Raw genomic sequence first — 6,339 nt, 5'->3', positions numbered from 1 at the left:
AACACTCCACAGTCATATGAATTTACCAGTATTTAAAATTTTTCATATGACATGCCTTGCTCGACACCACTCCCTATATAGGTTTTTTGACACGTCATCTATAATGGCGATATTTTTTCCAAATGCTACCATTCACCTTAAGGTCATCATGTACTAATTTAATAATACATTTATATAACTTCATTATTCTTTTTATTTTAACATAATTGACTTATGCCGGCAAGGCAACACTCCACAGTCATATGAATTTACCATATTTAAAATTTTTCATATGACATGCCTTGCTCGACACCACTCCCTATATAGGTTTTTTGACACGTCATCTATAATGGCGATATTTTTTCCAAATGCTACCATTCACCTTAAGGTCATCATGTACTAATTTAATAATACATTTATATAACTTCATTATTCTTTTTATTTTAATATAATTGACTTATGCCGGCAAGGCAACACTCCACAGTCATATGAATTTACCATATTTAAAATTTTTCATATGACATGCCTTGCTCGACACCACTCCCTATATAGGTTTTTTGACACGTCATCTATAATGGCGATATTTTTTCCAAATGCTACCATTCACCTTAAGGTCATCATGTACTAATTTAATAATACATTTATATAACTTCATTATTCTTTTTATTTTAACATAATTGACTTATGCCGGCAAGGCAACACTCCACAGTCATATGAATTTACCGTATTTAAAATTTTTCATATGACATGCCTTGCTCGACACCACTCCCTATATAGGTTTTTTGACACGTCATCTATAATGGCGATATTTTTTCCAAATGCTACCATTCACCTTAAGGTCATCATGTACTAATTTAATAATACATTTATATAACTTCATTATTCTTTTTATTTTAATATAATTGACTTATGCCGGCAAGGCAACACTCCACAGTCATATGAATTTACCATATTTAAAATTTTTCTTATGACATGCCTTGCTCGACACCACTCCCTATATAGGTTTTTTGACACGTCATCTATAATGGCGATATTTTTTCCAAATGCTACCATTCACCTTAAGGTCATCATGTACTAATTTAATAATACATTTATATAACTTCATTATTCTTTTTATTTGAACATAATTGACTTATGCCGGCAAGGCAACACTCCACAGTCATATGAATTTACCGTATTTAAAATTTTTCATATGACATGCCTTGCTTGACACCACTCCCTATATAGGTTTTTTGACACGTCATCTATAATGGCGATATTTTTTCCAAATGCTACCATTCACCTTAAGGTCATCATGTACTAATTTAATAATACATTTATATAACTTCATTATTCTTTTTATTTTAACATAATTGACTTATGCCGGCAAGGCAACACTCCACAGTCATATGAATTTACCGTATTTAAAATTTTTCATATGACATGCCTTGCTCGACACCACTCCCTATATAGGTTTTTTGACACGTCATCTTTAATGGCGCTATTTTTTCCAAATGCTACCATTCACCTTAAGGTCATCATGTACTAATTTAATAATACATTTATATAACTTCATTATTCTTTTTATTTTAACATAATTGACTTATGCCGGCAAGGCAACACTCCGCATTCATATGAATTTACCGTATTTAAAATTTTTCATATGACATGCCTTGCTCGACACCACTCCCTATATAGGTTTTTTGACACGTCATGGCGCTATTTTTTCCAAATGCTACCATTCAACGTATATTTTTCATGTACTTATTTTATAATAATTCATATTATTTTCATATAATATAAGTTGATAAAGATTATATATAATATATATAAAGATTAATATTAATAATCGCTTACAATATATAAAAATTTCATAATCACAATTAATCCAATGTGCAATTAACTCTTGTGTATTTTTATATAGTTTAGAATGTCATTGTTATTTTATTATTATTATATATAGTTTAATGTTGTTTTAGTTACAATTTAATTATGTATGTTAATATAGAATAGTCTTCAATTTTTGTATAAGTAATACTTAGAAATATTTCTTCATCCAGCAATTTCTTTATCACCTTTATAAAATTAAATTTTGTTTTAGAAGAGGCTGATTTCCATCCGCCAATTTCATATTTTCATTATATATATTTTAACATTGCATTATTTATTGTATATATATTTTGTTCTATGTTATATGCTTTCCTCAAAAATAATTGAAGTTTTAATACTGGTACCAATTTTATATATTTTCGTTTATCCAAAAATTTAAAAATATTGTATATGACTGAATGACATTTTATAGATCTCTATACTCCCCCTTATAATTGAAGCTTAAATTTAGTTATTGTGTATATATATTTCATATATTCCATCCGTCAATTCCATATTTTCATATATATATATATATATATATATATCAATATTGCCTTAAGTATTGTATACATATATATTGTTTTATCTTATATGCTTTCCTCAATAATAATTGAAGTTTTAATTGATGTATTGTTGTGTAAATATATTTTTCATATATTCCATCCGTCAATTCCATATTTTCATATATATATATATATATCAATATTGCCTTAAGTATTGTATACATATATATTGTTTTATCTTATATGCTTTCCTCAATAATAATTGATGTTTTTAATTCATGTATTGTTCATATATATTTTTCATATATTCCATCCGTCAATTCCATATTTTCATATATATATATATCAATATTGCCTTAAGTATTGTATATATATATATATATTTTTCTGTCTTATATGCTTTCCTCAATAATAATTGAAGTCTTAATTCATGTATTGTTGTGTATATATATTTTTCATATATTCCATCCGTCAATTCCATATATTCATATATATATCAATATTGCCTTAAGTATTGTATATATATATATTGTTCTATCTTATATGCTTTCCTCAATAATAATTAAAGTTTTTATATTTAGGTATTGTGTATATATATGTTTCATATATTCCATCCGTCAATTCCATATTTTCATATATATATATATCAATATTGCCTTAAGTATTGTATATATATATATATATTTTTCTGTCTTATATGCTTTCCTCAATAATAATTGAAGTCTTAATTCATGTATTGTTGTGTATATATATTTTTCATATATTCCATCCGTCAATTCCATATATTCATATATATATCAATATTGCCTTAAGTATTGTATATATATATATTGTTCTATCTTATATGCTTTCCTCAATAATAATTAAAGTTTTTATATTTAGGTATTGTGTATATATATGTTTCATATATTCCATCCGTCAATTCCATATTTTCATATATATATATATATCAATATTGCCTTAAGTATTGTATATATATATATATATTATTCAATGTTAAATATTAAATATTTGAGAGCAACATAGATGAACTTTCGTACAGTAGGCATACATACATAAAAAAATATATAACAACTATAAATTGATAATATATTTTAAGCGAATGTATAACCCATTTATACGAATTATGTTCGTCTAGTGTTGCTTTTTATCGAATCATCAAGCAAAGGATAAGCTTCAGTGGATCGCAGTATGGCAGCTGCTCAACCACTTACAACACCTTGCCTGTTACAAAAGTCGTTTACAATTGATTCTAGGCTTTGTCATTGTATTAAATAATGTTTTAAAATATAACTAGCGCTGGCATCAGGTGATCGAAGATCCTCCCAATTTACTATGTTATAAATAACATTGGCATCACATCCATTGTCGTTAATAAAATAAATTAAAAACTTTTAATGGTTTAGAAGCCATACAATGCAAATTGCCCCTTATTTATCATTGCAGTCCAGCACGGATACGACCTTAGAGGCGTTCAGGCATAATCCAACGGACGTAGCGTCATACCACTGTTCGCTCGAACAAGTATTGTGCCATTGGTCCGTACCTGCGGTTCCTCTCGTACTACGCAGGAATGCTGTCGCAACAACGTTTTGTCATTAGTAGGGTAAAACTAACCTGTCTCACGACGGTCTAAACCCAGCTCACGTTCCCTTGCATGGGTGAACAATCCAACGCTTGGTGAATTTTGCTTCACAATGATAGGAAGAGCCGACATCGAAGGATCAAAAAGCGACGTCGCTATGAACGCTTGGCCGCCACAAGCCAGTTATCCCTATGGTAACTTTTCTGACACCTCTTGTTAAAAACTCTTTAAACCAAAAGGATCGATAGGCCGAGCTTTTGCTGTCCCTGTGTGTACTGAACACCGAGATCAAGTCAGCATTTGCCCTTTTGCTCTATGTGTGGTTTCTGTCCGCACTGAGCTGGCCTTGGGACACCTCCGTTATTATTTGAGAGATGTACCGCCCCAGTCAAACTCCCTACCTGGCAATGTCCTTGAATTGGATCATACCTGAGTAATTGGAGTTATACCAAATTTTTAAATCAATAATACATAAATGCATTCTCTCATTAAAGAATTTGTTTGCGATTATATAACAAACTCGTGATACTTTGATCAAGAAGCTTGCATCAAAACCCAATACCATAAGACATAATAATTATATCCGTATAATGGCTAGGAAATGATACACGTTCCATTTAATCAAGTAAGTAAGGAAACAATAAGAGTAGTGGTATTTCATTGTCGATACCAAACCGAAGTCTAATATCTCCCACTTATTCTACACCTCTTATGTCTCCTTACACTGCCAGATTAGAGTCAAGCTCAAAAGGGTCTTCTTTCCCCGCTAATTATTCCAAGCCCGTTCCCTTGGCTGTGGTTTCGCTAGATAGTAGATAGGGACAAAAACAAACAAATATTTGTTTAACGTGGCGTTTACCCCGTAGGGGTTTACTACCACGGTATTCGAAATACAGCGAGCCGAAACAAAGCGTCGGACTAGCGCCCCTCCAAGACACTGCATGTGCAGTGCCCCTTCGGTACCAAATTGAATGCATGCTTGTCGAACATGACATTCCCCCTTGGTGGGAGGTGAGGTCTATCTATACCTCCGCTGGTCTATGGGTACAGCACCCGGTTGACACGCAACTCCACGCCGAGTGAAAACTCTCCCCACAATTGGGTATCGAACCACAGCCACCACGATACTCCCCGAAGGGCCGCACCAACTAACCAGGACGGAACGAGTTCCGTGGGCTCCTGGTTACCCGTGGTACCAAATTACAGCTTTGGTCGGCAGTTCGTAGCAATTGCCACTTCCCAGTTTTGTTGACGACAAACACGGAATGGGTCATCCATTGTTCGACTTACCCCAAGGGGTTTGTCTACCAGATTAAGCTCTGTTCGGCTTCGTGACACAGTCCATGCCACTCCCAGTTTTGGCTAACGTCAGCCCGGCACTGGTCGGCCCTGTGTGGCTGTACTTCACTCCATCCCTCGCCGCCGTCTAGTAAACACCGCCCGCGCAAACATCTCCAGGAGTAACAGCCGCTCTGGTGTCTCCAAGACCCGGGAAAAGTCCCAACGGGTACCTTCTCTCCTGACACCAAGTCCGTCGAGGTCTCGCAGATCTGCATAGAGTGGGCAAGCAACTAGCACGTGCTGCCAGTCTTCATACTCAGCACCGCATTGACATGCGGGCGTTGCACTCAGACTTCTCTGATGCAGAAATGCATTTAGCGACCCGTGGCCCGTCAGCAAGAATCCAGCGTGAAGACCGAATCCAAAGTCTCGCCGGCTGTAAACGAAGCATGCGTCCGGGATAAACTGATGAGTCGGTCGACCGTGCTCATCACTATCCCATCTCCGTTGCCACTCGGAGCACATGCCTTCTTCCAGCAACGCCTTCATCTGCCTCTGGTCTAGATTTGCCACATCTAGACCGAACAGCCAGTCACTATCCTCCAGCGGGTGGGCACGCTTGACCTTGAATCTGATTGCCAATTGCTTGGCAACCAAATCCAACGGCGGAGCTCCAGCAAGCACCTGCAGTGCCACGGTGGACACTGTACGGCATACCGGTAGGCATCCTAAGAGCATGACTCTTTGGCAGGAGATGAGGCGCCTCCTGGCCCCCGACTCTCCCCTGACCGCGGAATACCATACCGAGGCACCAAACAGTGCGCAAGGCACCATGAGTCCGGCATATACAGTGCGTCTGGCTCGGGGACTGAGGCCCCAGTCAACCCGTAACACGCGGCCTAATGCTCCGACGACTCCAGTCAGTTTATCCCGCAATCCTGCGATATGCGGCTGAAAATTCAACCGTTCACCGACTGTGATGCCAAGGTACCGGTACTTGTCGACATATGGTAGGCTTGCTCCTGCAAACCGTACCACGGGCGGCCTGGAAACGGCAAAACGCCCCTTCAACATCATCATTGCCGTCTTGCTGGTTGAGATCGACACTCCGACCTCGGCTCCCCAAGTTCCCACGACGGA

The sequence above is a fragment of the Drosophila novamexicana genome, unplaced genomic scaffold, assembly GCF_003285875.2.
Source record: "Drosophila novamexicana strain 15010-1031.04,08,12 unplaced genomic scaffold, DnovRS2.1 tig00002324-arrow-arrow-pilon, whole genome shotgun sequence".
NCBI classification, from domain to species: Eukaryota; Metazoa; Arthropoda; class Insecta; order Diptera; family Drosophilidae; genus Drosophila; species Drosophila novamexicana.
Note: the sequence above shows the minus strand (reverse complement) of the source record.